Source organism: Scyliorhinus torazame, chromosome 5 (assembly GCF_047496885.1).
Source record: "Scyliorhinus torazame isolate Kashiwa2021f chromosome 5, sScyTor2.1, whole genome shotgun sequence".
NCBI lineage: Eukaryota > Metazoa > Chordata > Chondrichthyes > Carcharhiniformes > Scyliorhinidae > Scyliorhinus > Scyliorhinus torazame.
The window spans coordinates 120285279-120303550 of NC_092711.1; the positions used below are offsets into that span (position 1 = coordinate 120285279).

The 18272-nt window shown below is 45.4% G+C and overlaps 1 protein-coding gene and 1 pseudogene across 1 annotated transcript in view; both read left to right on the forward strand.

The window, feature by feature from the left end:
• The window catches only part of LOC140421745 (uncharacterized), a 354082-nt gene that overhangs the window by 87052 nt on the left and 248758 nt on the right, over positions 1–18272 (forward strand). The gene's annotated exons all lie outside the window — the stretch shown is intronic.
• Positions 12750–13045, forward strand: LOC140421768 (cytochrome c oxidase subunit 7C, mitochondrial pseudogene; annotated as a pseudogene).

Sequence of the window (18272 nt, forward strand, 5' to 3'; positions counted from 1 at the left end):
CCCATCATGCAAAGATACGAAATTTGATTCTGTGATACTAATTGGTCTGTTTTATAGAATGACACACACGGGAGCACATACTAATGGATGAGATAGAAGCAGAAGTCAGCCATTCGGTCCCTTCAGCCTGTTCTGCTATTCACTAAGACCACGGCTCATCTGTTTGTGTTTCCAATTCCACACTCCCATCATGCAAACATACAAAATAAGCTTCTGTGATACTGAATATTCTGTTTTCTAGAATGATACAGCACATGTGCAGAGTTCGAAAGAAGCTCAATAAACAGGAGAAACAGCAGCGCCTCTTTCCACTGGGCTCAATACAGCTTTCACACTCAGAACGTGTTCAACAGTCTCGCACTGTAAATGCTGCCTCCAATTTGTTTGCCTTTACATCGCAGATTTGGGTTTGAATCTTGTTTCCACTTGTTCTTTGTGTCCAGGCGGCAGTTGTTGATCAATCTGCCATCGACAGCTCCTCCAGATACATAGAACATAGAACAGTACAGCACAGAACAGGCCCTTCAGCCCTCGATGTTGTGCCGAGATTGTCCGAAACCAAGATCAAGCTATCCCACTCCCTGTCATTCTGGTGTGCTCCATGTGCCTATCCAATAACCGCTTGAAAGTTCCTAAAGTGTCCGACTCCACTATCACAGCAGGCAGTCCATTCCACACCCTAACCACTCTCTGAGTAAAGAACCTACCTCGGACATCCCTCCTATATCTCCCATTCTGAACCTTATAGTTATGCCCCCTTGTAACAGCTACATCCACCTGAGGAAATAGTCTCTGAACGTCCACCTATCTATCCCCCTCATCATCTTATAAACCTCTATTAAGCCACCACTCACCCTCCTCCGCTCCAAAGAGAAAAGCCCTAGCTCCCTCAACCTTTCCTCATAAGACCTATCCTGCAAACCAGGCAGCATCCTGGTAAATCTCCTTTGCACCCTTTCCAATGCTTCCACATCCTTCCGAGAGTGAGGTGACCAGAACTGCACACAATACTCCAAATGTGGTCTCACCAGGGTCATGTACAGTTGCAGCATAACCCTGCGGCTCTTAAACTCTTTAATAAATGTGAACACACTATAGGCCTTCTTCACGGCTCTATCCACTTGAGTGGCAATCTTCAGAGATCTGTGGACATGAACCCCAAGATCTCTCTGTTCCTCCACATTCCTCAGAACCCTGCCGGTGACCCTGTAATTCGCACACATCTTTTGTTTCTTTGTTTCTTCCATTGCTCTAACAGGGGGCTGGCACAGACACAGCGGCCCGAATGGCCTCATTCTGTGGTGTAATTATTCTCTCATTCGATGCTAACCTCACCCTGTGGCCAGGGAACCCTAGGCCTTTTCTCATTTAATCTCCTGACTCGCCCCCTATCAGAGCGCTTTCCTGTTGTTCTGTTTGCTCCCTCTGGGATTTCACTTGCTTCTAATTTTCTACATTTCTAACCTGTCCCGGTTTCAATGGAAGGTCATGGAGGTGAAAGTGAATTTTGTTTCCCTGTCCACAAATGCTGCCTGACTTCCCGAGTTTACCCAGCATTTTCCGCAGATATCTGATTGGCTGTGGATGACAATGAAAGTATATCTTGGTTCAATCAGCTCATTCTTACCAGCTCGTTGGTCTCGGGGTAAGATTCTCGCTTCGGGGGTTGTGCTGCACAAAAATGTGAGAGGTCCCGGGTTCAAATAGTGGACGAGCCCTTTGATATTATTTTCTGATGGTCAAGCGACACGTTTTGTTCATTACTTTGCGGCGCAGACGGCGGGATTCATTCACATTTGAGAAGCCGAGCTCACACTGCAGGGAGCCAATACGTTCCCGAGAAAATTGATACATTTTCGAAAAGTTTGACCCTGTGAGTGGACATTCACTTATCTCCATTCACTAATCCAGGTGACTCCATGGTGGTGGATTCAGGCAGCTCTCTGTCTGTTTCATTTTATCCATTCGGGGATGTGAACCTCGCTGGCTGCTCCAGCATTTACTGCCCAGAACTATTCGCTATTGAGAAGGTGGTGGTGAGCTGCTTCTTGAACCGCTGCCGTCCATTGGTGTAGGTACACCCACTGTGCTGTTAGGGAGGGAGTTCCAGGACTCTGTCCCAGTGACAGTGAAGGAACAGCCGATATATTTCCCAGTCAGGATGGGGAGTGGCTTTCAGGGTGTCGGGTCTTGGGTTTGAAAGGCGCTGTCTAAGATGCCGTTGGTGAGTTCCTGCACCCATCCAGGCAAGCGGAGAGTATCCCATCACACTGCTGACTTGCGCCTTGTAGATGGTGGGCAGGTTTTGTGGAGTTAGGAGGTGAGTTACTCGCTGCAGTATTCCCAGCCTCTGGCCTGCATTTGTCGCCATTGAACGAACTGTTAATATTTGTGCCGAGTCAAAATATGAGCATTTATATCCCTGCTCAGTGCGCCGGGAATTTTCAGCACTTCTGCTTCTCCTGAATGCATTTTGAGGTACATGTCAGAGCAAATGACACGTGCTTGTAAGATATTGTATTCACGTAATATTGGACAGTGGATTCACTGGGGGAGTGGTTGGTGGTTGAATAGTGTAATTGTCTCTGGACCAGTAAAGCAGAGAACCAGGCTGCAGCTCTGGGGACCGGGGGTCCACGCGGCAGATTAACTCAGTGACTCAATTCAAGGGCAATTCGGGATGGGTGTAAATGGATAATGAAAATGTCAATCATGTAACATTTCCACGCACGGAAACCAATGGGTTTTGACAATGTTTCTGTGCGGGTTTAAACCGAGGGCCTTCAAGCAAACCTGATAATCACTACACTACAGAAACAGGGAACAGCGCTCAGCGCACTGACCGAGAATAGTAAACTGTGCGTCCTTATTGCACTGAAGAACCTTCTATTGTCAGAGTACGATTCAACTGAAAACTTAGGCAAGTGGCAGAGAAATCGATCCGACATTCGAATCATAAAATGTCAGCACATTAGAAAACCATTCAGAGTTAACACGTGTGAACTCTCTGACTGCGATTCCTGTCAGTCTCCATCACAGAGTATTTTGCAGGGTATCATTTGAAACTTTGCGGGTGTAAGATAATGTATTCGCTTAACTATTGAACAACAAATAGCAAGGATACAACTCATCTGCAAATTTAGACGAGTAACGTCAATAATGTTTCGAATATGGGACATTTGGTGTGTGAGGGGAATGTGATAACCAGTACACTGAAAAACAGCTGACTGACAATGAGCCCATTGGACTGGTGTTTGGAAAATGTGTTGTCTTGTCTGTAAACGTGATAATACTCCAACAAAAATATAGACATTGAAAAGAGCAAACCGATTCGTCTCAATGTCCTTTTCTCTTTCTGTGATCTTGAGGATTCTCTATTCCAATTATTCTTCCAATTTGCTTTTGAAAAAGGAGTTTCTGCAGAATCCTTGCTCAGTTTGATTTAATGACAACGTTCCCCTGGTCCAATGACCAGAAGATTTGGACACGAAGATGATAAAGATTGCGATATAAACATTACGGAATCATGCAATTGGTTTCATATGAAATTTACAAAAGTGTATTTTTCTGCTGAAGCATCTCATTATTATTTCTAAGTTGATAACAGAATCTAATTACATTTGATCTACATCCTGTTTACAGAGTCTGGCTATTAGAGAGGGAAAGGATTTGTGAAGCTGATGTCATGTGAGTGTGCCTTTAAGAATTGGATGCTGAAGAAATGTACCTTTAACAGATGAAGCTGATCATATTACTGAAGTGATGTCACGGGGGGGGGGGCGGGGAGATGAGCTCACTTCTGCTTTTGGTTTCAGTTTGAGAAAGCAGTTTGGGTGTGTCTGTGTGTTTCCAGAGAGCTGCAGGAAGAAAAGCAAGGTGCTGGAGCTGAAGTCAACCAAGCTGATATATCTCTGCCATCCAACAGAAAATATATATATTCTGTGACCTGGTGTGTTACTGTTTTGAAGGTTTGAAGCCTTTTGGATGTTTGAAGGAACATTTTGAAGGATTATTTAGTGTTGTATTATTTTCGGGGTTATCTTTGAAGTAAGGGGTGTTAAGGGATCCAATGTTTATTTAAACGGTTAAGTTGAGTTCATGGAATAAACATTGTTTTGTGTTAAAAACCACGTGTCCATAATTGTAATATCACACCTGGGGAATAAGCTGGGTGCTTCAAAAGCAACAATCCATTAAAGGGGGAAGTTGGTTGAACTCCATGATACATTTTGGGGTTCTGAAAACACCTCGCCCATAACAATTGGGGCTCGAGGGGGATAAAAGCCTATCTATTGGATTGGCTTTTGTGAACTTAAAGACAGTGAAGGATTGTTGCTTTTTCGGTGTGGTATTTTAGTTTAAGTGGGGAGAGTGTTGTGAACAATTGCTCTTTTGGAGGCTTAGAGGTTTTGGGGGGTGGACACGGTGACACGTGATACCTTACGGACAGAGACTAAAAACAGACTGTTAGGTTTGGCAAAAGCATTGCAGTTAACACTGCCTAGCAAAATACGAAAAGATGAGATACTTAACGCGGTATCTGCGCATTTACATTTGCCTGTGATACATTCTGACTCATTAGATATGGCAAAGCTCCAGTTGCAGATTAAGCAATTTGAACATAAAAAAGAATTAAAGCAACTTGAACATGAAAAAGAATTAAAGCGGCTTGAATATGCAATGAAAGAGAAAGAAAGAGACAGAGAGGAAAAAGAAAAGGAGAGAGAAGAAAGAAACAAAGAAAGAGATAGAGAGGAAAGGGAAAAAGAGAGTTTGAACTTCGGAAAATGTCTCTGAAACATGAAAATCAGGTAAAATTGGCAGACACAAAGGGACACGTACAGTTGGAGGAGATGGATAAGGATAATGAGACAGAGCATCATAGTCGAAGACGTGGTGGGGATCTATTTAAATATGTTCAAGCATTGGCAAGGTTTGACGAGAAGGAGGTAGAAGCCTTTTTCATTTCATTTGAGAAGGTAGCTAAACAAATGCAATGGCCACAGCACATGTGGGTATTAATGATTCAAACAAATCTGGGAGGTAGGGCTAGTGAAGTGTTTGCATCACTACTGGAGGAGGTATCTGGAACATATGAGGAGGTGAAGAAATCCATCTTAAGCGCATATGAGCTAGTGCCTGAAGCTTACAGGCAAAGGTTTAGAAATTTAAGGAAAGAATTTGGTCAAACATACATGGAGTTTGAAAGGCTCAAACAAAGTAATTTTGAGAGGTGGATAAGGGCTTTGAAAATAGACCAAAATAGAAAATAGCTCTCAGAGAAATTATACTTTTGGAGGAGTTTAAAAATTCAATTCCTGATGTAGTGAGAACTCATGTGGAAGAACAGAGGGGTAAAACTGCGAGATTAGCAGCAGAAATGGCAGATGATTATGAATTAGTTCATAAATCAAGGCTTGGTTTCCGACATCAGTTTTAGCCGGTGAGGGATAGAAACTGGGGACATGAGAAATACTCAAGTGGTAAAGGTAAAGGTGATCTGATGGGAAACAATAAAGAGAGTGTACCTCAGTGACTGGGGGGAACGGGACCGGGGCGGGGAAGTGAGGATTGTTTCCCGTGCTTAGAACGGCGGGGGAGAGCCTGTGAATGGGGAGCGGGAGAGGAGGGTGTGCCACACAATGGGAGGAGTCGAACGGGAGGTGGGAGTGGCCGGGGTCAGCAGGAGTCACCTGACTTGCGGAAGTGCAATGGGGGGAGTAAACCAGCTAGGATGGGTCCTAGCCGGGGGGGGGGGGGGGGGGGAATCGAGTTGCTGCTGCTAAGATCAAGGAGGAGCTGGAGCGAGTGGGGTGGGTCAAGACGGGGGTATGCCGCTGTGGGGAACGGGCCGGGTGTGGGGTGCGGGCGCGTGGCTGGCCGGGGAGGGGTCATGGCTAGTCGGCGGGGGAAGGGGCGGGTAGCCCCCTAATCCGGCTGATAACCTGGAATGTAAGGGGACTGAATGGGCCGGTTAAGTGGGCCCGCGTGTTCGCGCACCTGAAGGGGCTCAAGGCGGATGTGGTTATGCTCCAGGAGACACACCTGAAGGTGGCAGACCAGGTAAGACTGAGGAAAGGGTGGGTAGGTCAGGTGTTTCACTCGGGGCAAGATGCCAAAAATCGAGGGGTGGTGATCTTGGTGGGAAAGAAGGTTTTATTCGAGGCGTCGAGCATTGTGGCAGATAATGGCGGTAGGTACATAATGGTAAGTGGTAAATTGCAGGGAGAGAGGGTGGTACTGGTCAATGTGTATGCTCCGAACTGGGACGATGCAGGTTTTATGCGGTGTATGTTGGGTCGGATCCCAGACTTGGAAGTGGGGGGCCTGATAATGGGGGGAGATTTTAACACGGTGTTGGATCCAGCACTGGATTGCTCCAGGTCTAGGACGGGTAGGAAGCCGGCGGCGGCTAGAGTGTTGAGGGGATTTATGGATCAAATGGGAGGGGTGGACCCTTGGAGATTTGCAAGGCCGGGGGCTAGGGAATTTTCATTCTTCTCACATGTCCATAAGGCTTATTCTCGAATCGACTTTTTCATTTTGAGTAGGGCGCTGGTAGCGAGAGTAGAGGATACCTAGTATTCGGCAATAGCCATTTCGGACCACGCCCCACATTGGGTGGACTTGGAGATGGGGGAGGAGAGGGACCAGTGCCCGCTGTGGCGCTTGGAGGTGGGGCTGTTGGCGGACGATGAGGTGAGCGAGCGGGTCCGAGGAAGTATAGAGAGGTACTTGGAGACCAACGACAACGGGGAGGTCTGAGTGGGGATGGTGTGGGAGGCACTGAAGGCGGTGGTGAGGAGAGAGCTGATTTCCATCAGGGCCCACAAGGAGTGGAGGGCGCGGGGGGAGAGGGAGAGGCTGGTGGGGGAGATGGTGAGGGTAGACAGGAGGTATGCGGAAGAACCTGAGGAAGGATTGTTGAGGAAGAGGCGCAGCCTCCAAGCCAAATTCGACCTGGTGACCACCAGGAAGGCGGAGGTGCAGTGGAGGAAGGCCCAGGGGGCGGTCTACGAGTATGGGGAAAAGGCAAGCCGGATGCTGGCGCATCAGCTTCGGAAGCGGGACGCAGCTAGGGAGATCGGGGGAGTTAAGGACAGGGGAGGGAGCGTGGTGCGGAGTGGGGTTGGCATCAATGGGGTCTTCAGGGACTTTTATGAGGAATTGTACCGATCCGAGCCCCCACGGGAGGAGGGAGGGATGGGCCGTTTCCTGAACCAATTGAGGTTTCCAAAGGTGGAAGAGGGACTGGTGACGGGACTGGGGGCCCCGATTGGGCTGGAGGAGCTGATCAAAGGGATAGGAAGCATGCAGGCGGGGAAGGCACCGGGGCCGGACGGTTTCCCGGTCGAGTTCTATAGAAAATATATGGACCTGTTGGGCCCGCTGTTAGTTAGGACCTTTAATGAGGCAAGGGAAGGGTTACACCCGACGATGTCCCGGGCACTGATCTCCTTGATCCTGAAGCGGGACAAGGATCCCTGTAATGTGGGTCTTCCAGACCGATTTCCTTGCTAAATGTAGATGCCAAGGTGCTGGCGAAGGTCTTAGCCACGAGGATTGAGGATTGTGCGCCGCAGATCATCCATGAAGACCAGACGGGGTTTGTGAAGGGGAGACAGTTGAACGCGAATGTGCGGAGGCTTTTGAACGTTATCATGATGCCAGCGAGGGAGGGGGAGGTGGAGATAGTGGTGGCAATGGACGCTGAGAAAGCCTTCGATAGGGTAGAGTGGGGGTACCTGTGGGAGGTGCTGAAGAGATTCGGGTTTGGGGAGGGGTTTGTCAGGTGGGTCAGGCTGTTGTACGAGGTCCCGATCGCGGGTGTGGCCACAAATAGGAGGAGGTCCGCGTACTTTCGGTTGCACCGAGGGACGAGACATGGGTGTCCCCTGTCCCCCCTGCTCTTCGCACTGGCGATTGAACCCCTGGCTATGGCACTGAGAGAGTCGAGGAACTGGAGGGGATTGGTGCGGGGTGGGGAGGAGCACAGGGTGTCGCTTTATGCAGACGACCTGCTGCTGTATGTGGCGGACCCGGTGGGAGGAATGCCAGAGGTAATGAGGATGCTTAGGGAATTCGGGGACTTTTCGGGGTACAAGCTCAATATGGGGAAGAGCGAGCTGTTCGTAGTTCAGCTAGGGGACCAGGAGAGGGGGATTGGTGAGCTCCCACTAAAAAGGGCGGAGAGGAGTTTCAGATATTTTGGGGTCCAGGTGGCTAGGAGCTGGGGGGCCCTGCATAGGCTTAACTTTACAAGGCTGGTGGAGCAAATCGAGGAGGAGTGCAAGAGGTGGGACGCGTTGCCGCTGTCCCTGGCGGGTAGGGTGCAGTCAATCAAAATGACTGTGCTCCCAAGGTTTTGGTTCCTGTTCCAGTGCCTCCCCATGTTTATCCCGAAGGCTTTTTTTCAGGCGGGTTAACAGGAGTATAATGGGGTTTGTGTGGGCACGAGGGACTCCGAGGGTGAGAAGGGTGTTCCTGGAGCGGAGTAGAGATAGGGGGGGCTGGCACTTCCCAACCTCTGTGGGTACTACTGGGCCGCCAATGCGACAATGGTGCGCAAGTGGGTGATGGAGGGGGAGGGGGCTGCATGGAAGAGGCTGGAGACGGCGTCCTGTGTGGGTACGAGTCTGGGGGCGCTGGCGACGGCGCCGCTGCCGCTCCCTCCAAGGAGGTATACCACGAGCCCGGTAGTGGTGGCAGCCCTCAAAATTTGGGGGCAGTGGAGGCGGCATAGGGGGGAAGTTAGGGCCTCGGCGTGGACCCCATTACGGGGGAACCACCGGTTCGCCCCAGGAAGAACAGGTGGAGGGTTTTCGGGGTGGCACAGGGCAGGCATACGAAAGTTAGGGGACCTGTTTGTGGACGGGAAGTTCGCGAGCTTTGGTGAGCTGGAGGAGAAGTACGGGCTCCCCCCCGGGGAACACCTTCAGGTACTTACAGGTAAGGGCGTTTGCCAGACAGCAGGTGGTGGAATTCCCACGGCTACTGCCACACACAATACAGGACAGGGTGCTCTCGGGGGGGTGGGTGGGATTGGGGAAGATCTCGGAAATTTACCAGGTGATGCAGGAGGAGGAGGAGGCCTAGGTGGTGGAGTTGAAAGGGAAGTGGGAGGAGGGGTTGGGAGAGGAGATCGAAGAGGGGACGTGGGCAGATGCCCTAGGGAGGGTGAACTCATCCTCTTCATGCGCGAGGCTCAGCCTCATACAGTTTAAGGTGCTGCACAGGGCACACATGATCGGGACAAGGATGAGCAGGTTCTTTGGGGGTGAGGACAGGTGTGTTAGGTGCTGAGGGAGCCCAGCAAATCACACCCATATGTTCTGGGCATGCCCAGCGCTGGAGGAATTTTGGAAGGGCGTAGCGAGGACGGTGTCGAGGGTGGTAGGATCTAGGGTCAAACCGGGCTGGGGGCTCGCAATATTTGGGGTGGCAGAGCAGCCGGGAGTGCAGGAGGCGAAAGAGGCTGGAATTCTGGCCTTTGCGTCCCTGGTAGCCCGGCGGAGGATTCTCCTTCAGTGGAAAGATACGAGGCCCCCAAGTGTGGAATCCTGGATCAGCGATATGGCAGGGTTCATTAAATTGGAGAGGGTGAAATTCGCCTTGAGAGGGTCGGTACAAGGGTTCTTTAGGCGGTGGCAACCGTTCTTAGACTTTCTGGCTGAATGCTAGACATTGGTCAATGGCAGCAGCAGCTCGGGGGGTGGGGGTGGGGTTTACTTTATTTTTGTTTATGTTATTTACACTGTAAGGGTCTGAGGGGGTGTATACACCTGTTGTCTTAAGTCGGGGTGTTAATGTTAATTTATTATTTAGGTACGGGGGGAGGGGTTTGGGGGGTTGCTTTTTTAGATTGTGTTTTGTACTTACCCCTGTTGGGTTCTTTTTTCTTTCTCATTTTGTTATTGATATTTTATGAAAACCTTTAATAAAAATTATTTTATTAAAATAAAAATAATTTATTTGTATGGGTAAAGTTTACTCACGAAGAGCAGGTAAAGAGGTCACAATTTTAAGAGATACAGGGGCTAGTCAATCTTCAATGGTAAGAGATGAGGAATGATGTAGTTTGGGAAGAATGTTGCCAGAAAAGGTGGTGATATCTGGAATTCAGGGTGAGAGGAGGAGTGTTCCATTATATAAGGTAAGGTTGGAAAGTCCAGTGAAGATTGGTGAAGTGGTAGTAGGAGTAATAGATAAACTATCTTGTCCAGGAATACAATTTATCTTGGGTAATGATATAGCTGGATCGCTGGTGGGAGTGATGTCTACTGTGGTTGACAAGCCAGTGGAAAATCAGACAACTGAAGGGTTGAAGTCGAAAATCCAGGGATTTTTCCGGGTTGTGTAGTAACAAGGTCGCAAAGTCACAGGTTAAGACAAGAGGAGAAATCAAAGAGTGAAGATGAAGTTCAAGTGCAATTATCAGAAACGATTTTTGATCAGATGGTTGAAAAAGAACAAGAACAGGTGGAGAATGAGGTGGGTATTTTTAATTCAGGAAAATTGGCGGAGTTACAACAGAAAGATGTAGAAAAAAAACGGATATATCAGAAAGCATATACAGAAGAGGAATCTGAGAGTATACCAGAGTGTTATTACCGTAAAAATTATGTCTTGATGAGAAAATGGAGACCTGTACATATGTGGGTGGATCAAAAGTGGGCAGAGGTTCATCAAGTAGTATTGCCGGTAGGGTACAGACAGGAGGTGTTGCGAGTTGCACATGAGGTACCAGTGGGAGGTCATTTGGAATAAGGAAAACTCAAGCTAAAATCCAGAAACATTTTTGTTGGCCTGGACTACATAAAGATGTAGTTAAATGTTGTCAATCATGTCATACATGTCAAGTGATAGGAAAACCTCAAGTAGTGATAAAACCAGCACTTTTAATACCCATTCCAGCATTTGAGGAACCTTTTACGAGGGTCCTCGTCGATTGTGTAGGACGGCTTACTAAAACAAAAAGTGGGAATCAATATCTTTTGACTATAATGGATATATCCACTAGGTTTCCAGAGGTCATTCCAGTATGTAATATTACAGCTAAAAGGATTGTGGAGGAGTTACTTAAATTCTTTACTAGATATGGACTACCCACAGAAATTCAATCGGATCAAGGATCGAATTTTACTTCAGAGTTATTCAAAGAAGTTATGGATAGCTTAGGAATAAAACAACTTAAATCAACTGCGTACCATCCAGAATCGCAGGGAGTGTTAGAAAGGTGGCATCAGACATTAAAGACAATGTTGAGGGCATATTGTCAAGATTATCCAGAGGATTGGGATAAAGGAATCCCATTCGTATTGTTTGCAAATTTAGTCCTTTTGAACTAATTTTTGGTCATGAGGTAAGAAGACCACTTAAATTGATTGAGGAAAAATTGATGAGTGAGAAATCGGAAATTACACTATTGGATTACGTCTCAAATTTTAGGGAACGATTAAATAGAGCAGGTGAATTGGCTAGACAACATTTGAAAGTTGCACAAAATGTGATGAAACGGGTAGCGGTCAAGAAATCCAAAGTTCGTAGTTTTGCCAGTGGGGATAAAGTTTTAGTGTTATTACCAGTGGTAGGTGAGCCTTTAAAAGCTAGGTTTTGTGGACCATATCAGATTGAAAGGAGATTAAGTGAGGTGAATTATGTGGTAAAAACACCAGAAAGAAGGAAGATTCACCGAGTGTGTCATGTGAATATGCTTAAAAGGTACTTTGAAAGGGAAGGAAAGAAAAAGGAGGTTTTAATGATTCTAACTCAAAGTGACGAACCAAATCCAGATGACTGTGAATTTGACATACCTCAAATTAAATTGGAAAATGAGGATGTTCTTAAAAATTGGGATGAATTGTTAAGTTACCTTTCAGAGGAAAAAAGAACTGACCTGAAAGAGTTATTTATATCACATGGGCAAGTTTGTAGAGATAAATTGGGAAGTACTGAAATGGCTATACATGATGTAGATGTGGGAAATGCTGTTCCTATCAAACAACATCCATATAGACTTAATCCTTTAAAATTGGCACAGGTTACCAGATCGTCGATGTATACTGCACAATTGGGTAATCCTGAAACGACTGTATTAGTCTCTTAAATGTTGCTGGTGCGTTTTTCATGCCAAATGGCATAACTTTGAACTGGTATATACCATCTGGAGTTACAAAAGCTGAAATTTCCTTTGCCCTTTCAGATAAAGGTACTTGACAGTAACCTTTCAGTAAATCCAATTTGGAAATAAAAGCAGATTGTCCCACTTTCTCAATGCAATCCTCCAAATGTGGGATAGGATAAGAGTCCGTTCTTGTAACTGCATTTACCTTTCTATAGTCCACACACAACCGTTGGGTACCATATTACTGAAGTGATGCCACACAACGGAGCTGAGTTCACTTCTGCTTTTGGTTTCAGTTTGATAAAGCAGCTACGGTGTGTCTGTGGGTTTCCAGAGAGCTGCAGGAAGAAAAGCAAGGTGCTGGAGCTGAAGTCAACCAAGCTGATATATCTCTGCCATCCAACAGAAAATATATATATTCTGTGACCTGGTTTGTTACTGTTTTGAAGGTTTGAAGCCTTTTGGATGTTTGAAGGAACATTTTGAGGGATTATTTAGTGTTGTATTATTTTCGGGGTTATCTTTGAAGTAAGGGGTGTTAAGGGATCCAATGTTTATTTAAAATATTAAGTTGAGTTCATGAAATAAACATTGTTTTGTGTCAAAAACCACGTGTCCGAATCAGAAGACATGTTGTTGGCACGGACCATCCGTAACTTCAGCACTTCCTTGATCGGCAGGTCGCACTATGAGGAAGGCCCAGGAAAGAACTTGCCATTTTCTGTGGAGAACAAGTGGCGGCTGTTGGCAATGATGTCAGTATTCTTTGGCTCTGGCTTTGCTGCCCCATTTGTTTTAGTCTGGCACCAAATGCTCAAGAAATGAGACTACATTATTCAGTGGAACTCCATCTCAACTGTCATGTGATATCTGCTGAGCAGCTTAAATTGTCATGAGGGAATCTGCTGTCAATCTTTCCAGTGAGATGCTCTTGTAAATAACATTATAACAAATTTAAAAAAAAAACACGTGTCCATAATTGTAATATCACACCTGGGGAACAAGCCGGGTGCTTCAAAAGCAACAATCCATTAAAGGGGGAGGTTGGTTGAACTCTATGATACATTTTGGGGTTATGAAAACACCTCGCCCATAACACTGAACAAAGCCCTCTAGAGATCACTTTGCTGATTTACTTTATTAGATTTCAAATGAATTATGAAATGTAGAAAAGTCCGCCCAGCAAATATCTCAGGGTGAAATGATTTCCTCTCATTCAATAATAACATTATTCTTATGTTCCTCATCAAACACATTTAGTCAGTATTTGTTCCATTATTCAAAACTTGATATTATTTGATATTTATCTCCTCGTGTGTAATTGAGACTCTCTGAAATATACAACATTGAATTGCAAACATGAATGACGAAGAAAGTAAATCGAGTCACTGGGTAATACAAGTTCCCTTGTGTTCATCTGAGATTGACCACAGTCAGTTTTTAAACACAATCAAATATCTTCACAGGTAGGAGATTAAAGAATGATATGTTTATTATATTTGACCCTCTTTGTTCTGGGTATGAAACATTCTGCAGCCTAAATCCCGTTCGTGAAAGGAGGGATGACAACAAATCCATACTGAGCCTGGATTTCCTCATCTCCCTGAGTGGCTGTTCCTGTTTCTCCACCACAAAGCCCGATTTTCAAAAAGGTGTTTCAGTTAAATCTCTGCCATTTCCTCTAATTCAGTTAGAGTATCATTTGTCTCTGTCTGTATGAGCACACATTACTATTGGATCTATTTCAGATGGTGATTAAAAATGTTAATCTACACCCGTAAATCCATTAAATTCTGTTGTGAGATGAACACACAGCGAATGTCCGAACTGTGTCAAAATGGGATCATCTTTTTCTGATCTTTGCTTCTTCAATATTCACTACCTCCGACTTCTCTGAATGAAGTTTGAGGCCGAGATGAGACCAAATATATATCTAATATATGGGATTCAGATGACATGCAGAAACAATCGCATGTTATCCAAACTTCCCTCAAACTAAGTGGGAAATATTCAATGTTCCTGCCCAGTTTTGAACAGAGGACCTTTCGCGGGGTTAGATGAGCGTGATAACCACTACACTACAGAAACAGGCGGCAGCGGAGCAGCCAATGGACCTGTGCTATGTTCAACTGCAGTGACTTGCTGCAGCTTCTGATGGTTAGGCTGAGAGGCCATCTCACTTATTACTCTCCTCCACATGTTTATTTCTAGCAACATTTTCATTACTTCCTGTTAGGGGATATTTTCTGATACTGGACTATGATATAAATTATAGGTGGCCCTGTAACTATATTTGTGCTCCACTATTACTTTTGAATAGTTCTGATGAGACAAAAGGTGCTCATTGGCGTCAATGCCCGTTTATAAGAGGCGACTTGTAGAATTAGTGTATACACAATGCTTGTAAATATCAGAAAGGACACAAAATGACTGTGAGCTGATAAAGCAATACTAAAGACACAAAATGGCCGAACTAGCCACATTCCTGAACAATAAGTTACATACTGTGTAAACTGCCTCATGAGAGCCAAGCGTGAGTACTTATAGGGAGTATCTCAACAGCTGCTGATAACAGCTTCACAGAACAAGGAATGCAATATATGAAAAATGAAAATCGCTTGTCACAAGGAAGCTTCAAATGAAGTTACTGTGAAAAGCCCATAGTCGCCATATTCCGACACCTGTTCAGGGAGGCTGTTACAGGAATTGAACCATGCTGCTGGCCTGCCTTGGTCTTCTTTCAAAGCCAGCGATTTAGCCCTGTGCTAAACAGCCCCTGTTATATCCATAACAGATCAAGGTCTCCAGCTGTGGACAGGACATATCCTTGTGTTAGTTTTGAGCGACTTCTGAATTAAGTTAGGGGCGGGTAAGACAACACCCACTTTACCATATATGTGATAACTGGGATGCTAAGAAAATTGATTGACTGCATGTAATGAATTGTGACGCAAATATAGTTGATTGATTGCATGTAAATGAGAATACAACTAATTCCACCCCTTGAATCTGTGTATTAACCCAATGCGAACCAGAGCTCAAGTGAGAAAGAGTATTGCGAGGCTGCATAAGATCTTTCTCCTAGATCTGAAATAAGACTGTTTCTTTACTTACTCAAACAGGCCTTCGTGTGAATATTTTCACCTCTAACACTTCCATTGACCTCTCTACCCTCACCATTGTCTCCCCCCCCCCCCCTCCCCACACACACACACACCACTTGGGCAATCTGCTCCCTGTTCCTCGTCTTCCTCTGACACACTGCTTACTTTAGTTCTGCCGTTAACACTATCTAATCTCTTAACATGCCACTATCAGCACCTTTCTTAGCCTTGTAAGAAGTCCCTCAACATCAGGTTAAAGTCCAACAGGTTTGTTTGGAGTCACTAGCTTTCAAAGCGCAGCTCCTTCATCAGGTGAGTTTCTTAGCCTTGATCACCCCCATTTACATTCCTTTTCTTTCTGCCCAAGACATTTTAGTCATTCTCCACCTATTGCTGGCCCTCTATCCAGTCCCAATTCTCCACAAAACCTCTGCTCCCCACACCATCCACCACCTCCGCCCCCGCCCCACCCACAATAGTCTAAATTATGACTCTGTTTCCAGTTCTCCAGCTTTCTCCAAAGCATCACCCACACTCAATGTCAGCTGCCATCTCTCTCCACAGAGGCTGTCAGACCTGCTGAGATTGTCCAGTATTTTCTGTTTTTGTTTCTGATTGAAGCATCCGCAGTAATTTGCTTTTATCTTACAATTAGACATGATTGACACAGTTATTATGTTCATCTGCATCTGTCAATCCATTATATACTGTTGTGGATGAACAAACTGCGAATCGCCGAACTGTCTTAAAGCAGGGAAAACTTTATCAGCTCATTGCTTCTTGAAAATTCAGTACTTCAGACTTTACTGAATCAATTTTTGTGGCTAATGTGAGACTAAATCTCCTATTCCTCCAACATACAAGATTCAGGTAATATTCAGGGACAAACATATGTGTGCAAAGTTTTCCTCAGACTAAATGAGAAGCATTTAATGCTTCTGGCAGTTTCGAACCAGGCACCTTTCACGTATTAGCTGATTATGATAACCTCTATGCTACAGAAACAGCTGGCAGCACAGTACCCAATGGACCTGTGCAACGTTCAACTGCACAGTATTGCCGCAGCTTTCAATGATTCGGCTGAGAGGCCAGGTCACTGATTACAAGAAGACAACTGTTTCTTTAAAACATGTGTCTCAACTTGTAAAACCATAAGATATAGAACTTATATTGAACTTTAGCATTTGTTCAGCAAATATCTAATGGAACATTGCTCTCTGTTCAATCATTAATGCCTCATTCTTATCTTCCTGCAGTAAACTTCCACCAATTTTATTCAATATTTGTTTCAGTATTCAATGTTGAACATCAGTATATTTATTTGTTCTATATGACTTCATTTTGAATTGAAGTCTCGCGTCTTCACTCTGAGTAACTCTGAAATGCACCATGGAATTGCAAACTTGACTCACCAAGAAACGTGGGTCACTGGGTCATACAAATCCCATGAATCTTTGTTGAGATTGTGGCCATGATATGGAGGGGCTGGCGTTGGACTGGGGTGGGCACAGTAAGAAGTCTTACAACACCAGGTTAAAGTTCAACAGGTTTGTTTTGAATCACTAGTTTTCAGAGTGTAGCTCCTTCCTCTTCACCTGAGGAAGGAGCTGTGCTCCGAAAGCTGGTGATTCTTAACAAACCTGTTTGACTTTAACCTGGTGTTGTAAGACTTCTTACTTTGTTGAGATTGACCGCAGACAGCTTTTGAATAAAGTCAAATATTGTTATATGGAAGATAATTCCAAATTATGTGTTGCTTATATTTGACCCCTCTGTGTTTTGGTGTGAAACATTCTGCAGCCTAAATACCGTTCATGTATAAGAAAGGAGGGGTGACAGCAAATCCGTACTGAGCCTGGATTTCCTCATCTCCCTGAGTGGCTTTTCCTGTTTCTCCATCATTAAGGCCGAATCTTTCAAAAATGTGGTTCAGTTAAATCTCTAATTCAGTTACAGTATCGTTTGTGTCTGTCTACATGAGCATACATTACAAGTAGATATGTTTGTACAGTGAGTAAAATATTAATCTACATCTACAAAGCCGTTAAATTCTTTTGTGAACTGAGCAAACTGCCAAGATCCACACTTTGTTTTTTCATGTATGGAACGATCTGTCTGGACTGTACGCAGAACAATACTTTTCACTGTACCTCGATACATGTGACAATAAATCAAACCAATCAAAGAGACAGTTTTGTACTAGTCTACAAATTGAACAGTGAGCCTTTTTAAACCTTATTCATTCTTTTTTTTTTTTAATGTAAAAAATTTAGAGTCCCCAATTCATTTTTTCCAATTAAGGGTCAATTTAGCGTGGCCAATCCACTTACCCTGCACATCTTTGGGTTGTGGGGTCAAAACCCACGCAATCACGGGGAGAATGTGCAAACTCCACACAGAGTGACCCAGAGCCGGGATCGAACCTGGGACCTCGGCACCATGAGGCATCAAGGCTAACCCACTGTGCCACCGTGCTGCCCAACCTTATTCACTCATGGGAGGTGGGTGTCACTGGCTGGTCCAGCATTTACTGCTCATTCCAATTGCCCTTGAACTGCGTGTCTTGCGAGGCAATTTCAGGGGGCACTTACAAATAAACCACAATATTGCTGTGGATCTGGAGTCACGTGTAGGCCAAGCCACGTAAGGAGAGCAGATTTCCTAAAGGACATCAGTGAACCAGATGGGTTTTTACAACAATTATAGAACATAGAATTTACAGTGCAGAAGGATCCCATTCAGCCCATCAAGTCTGTGCTGGCCCTTTTGGAAAGAGCACCCTGCCTAGGCCTACACTCCCACCCTATCCCCGTAACCCCACCCAATCTTTTTGGACACTAAGGGCAATTTAGCTTGGCCAATCCACCTGACCTGCATGTTTGGACTGTGGGAAGAAACCGGACCACCTGGAGGAAACCCACGCAGACACGGGGAGAACGTGCAGACAGTGACCCAAGCCGGGAATCGAACCTGGGACCTTGGAGCTGTAAAGCAACTATGCTAACCACTGTGCTACCGTACCCTCCGTTCGACTGTGTCAACAT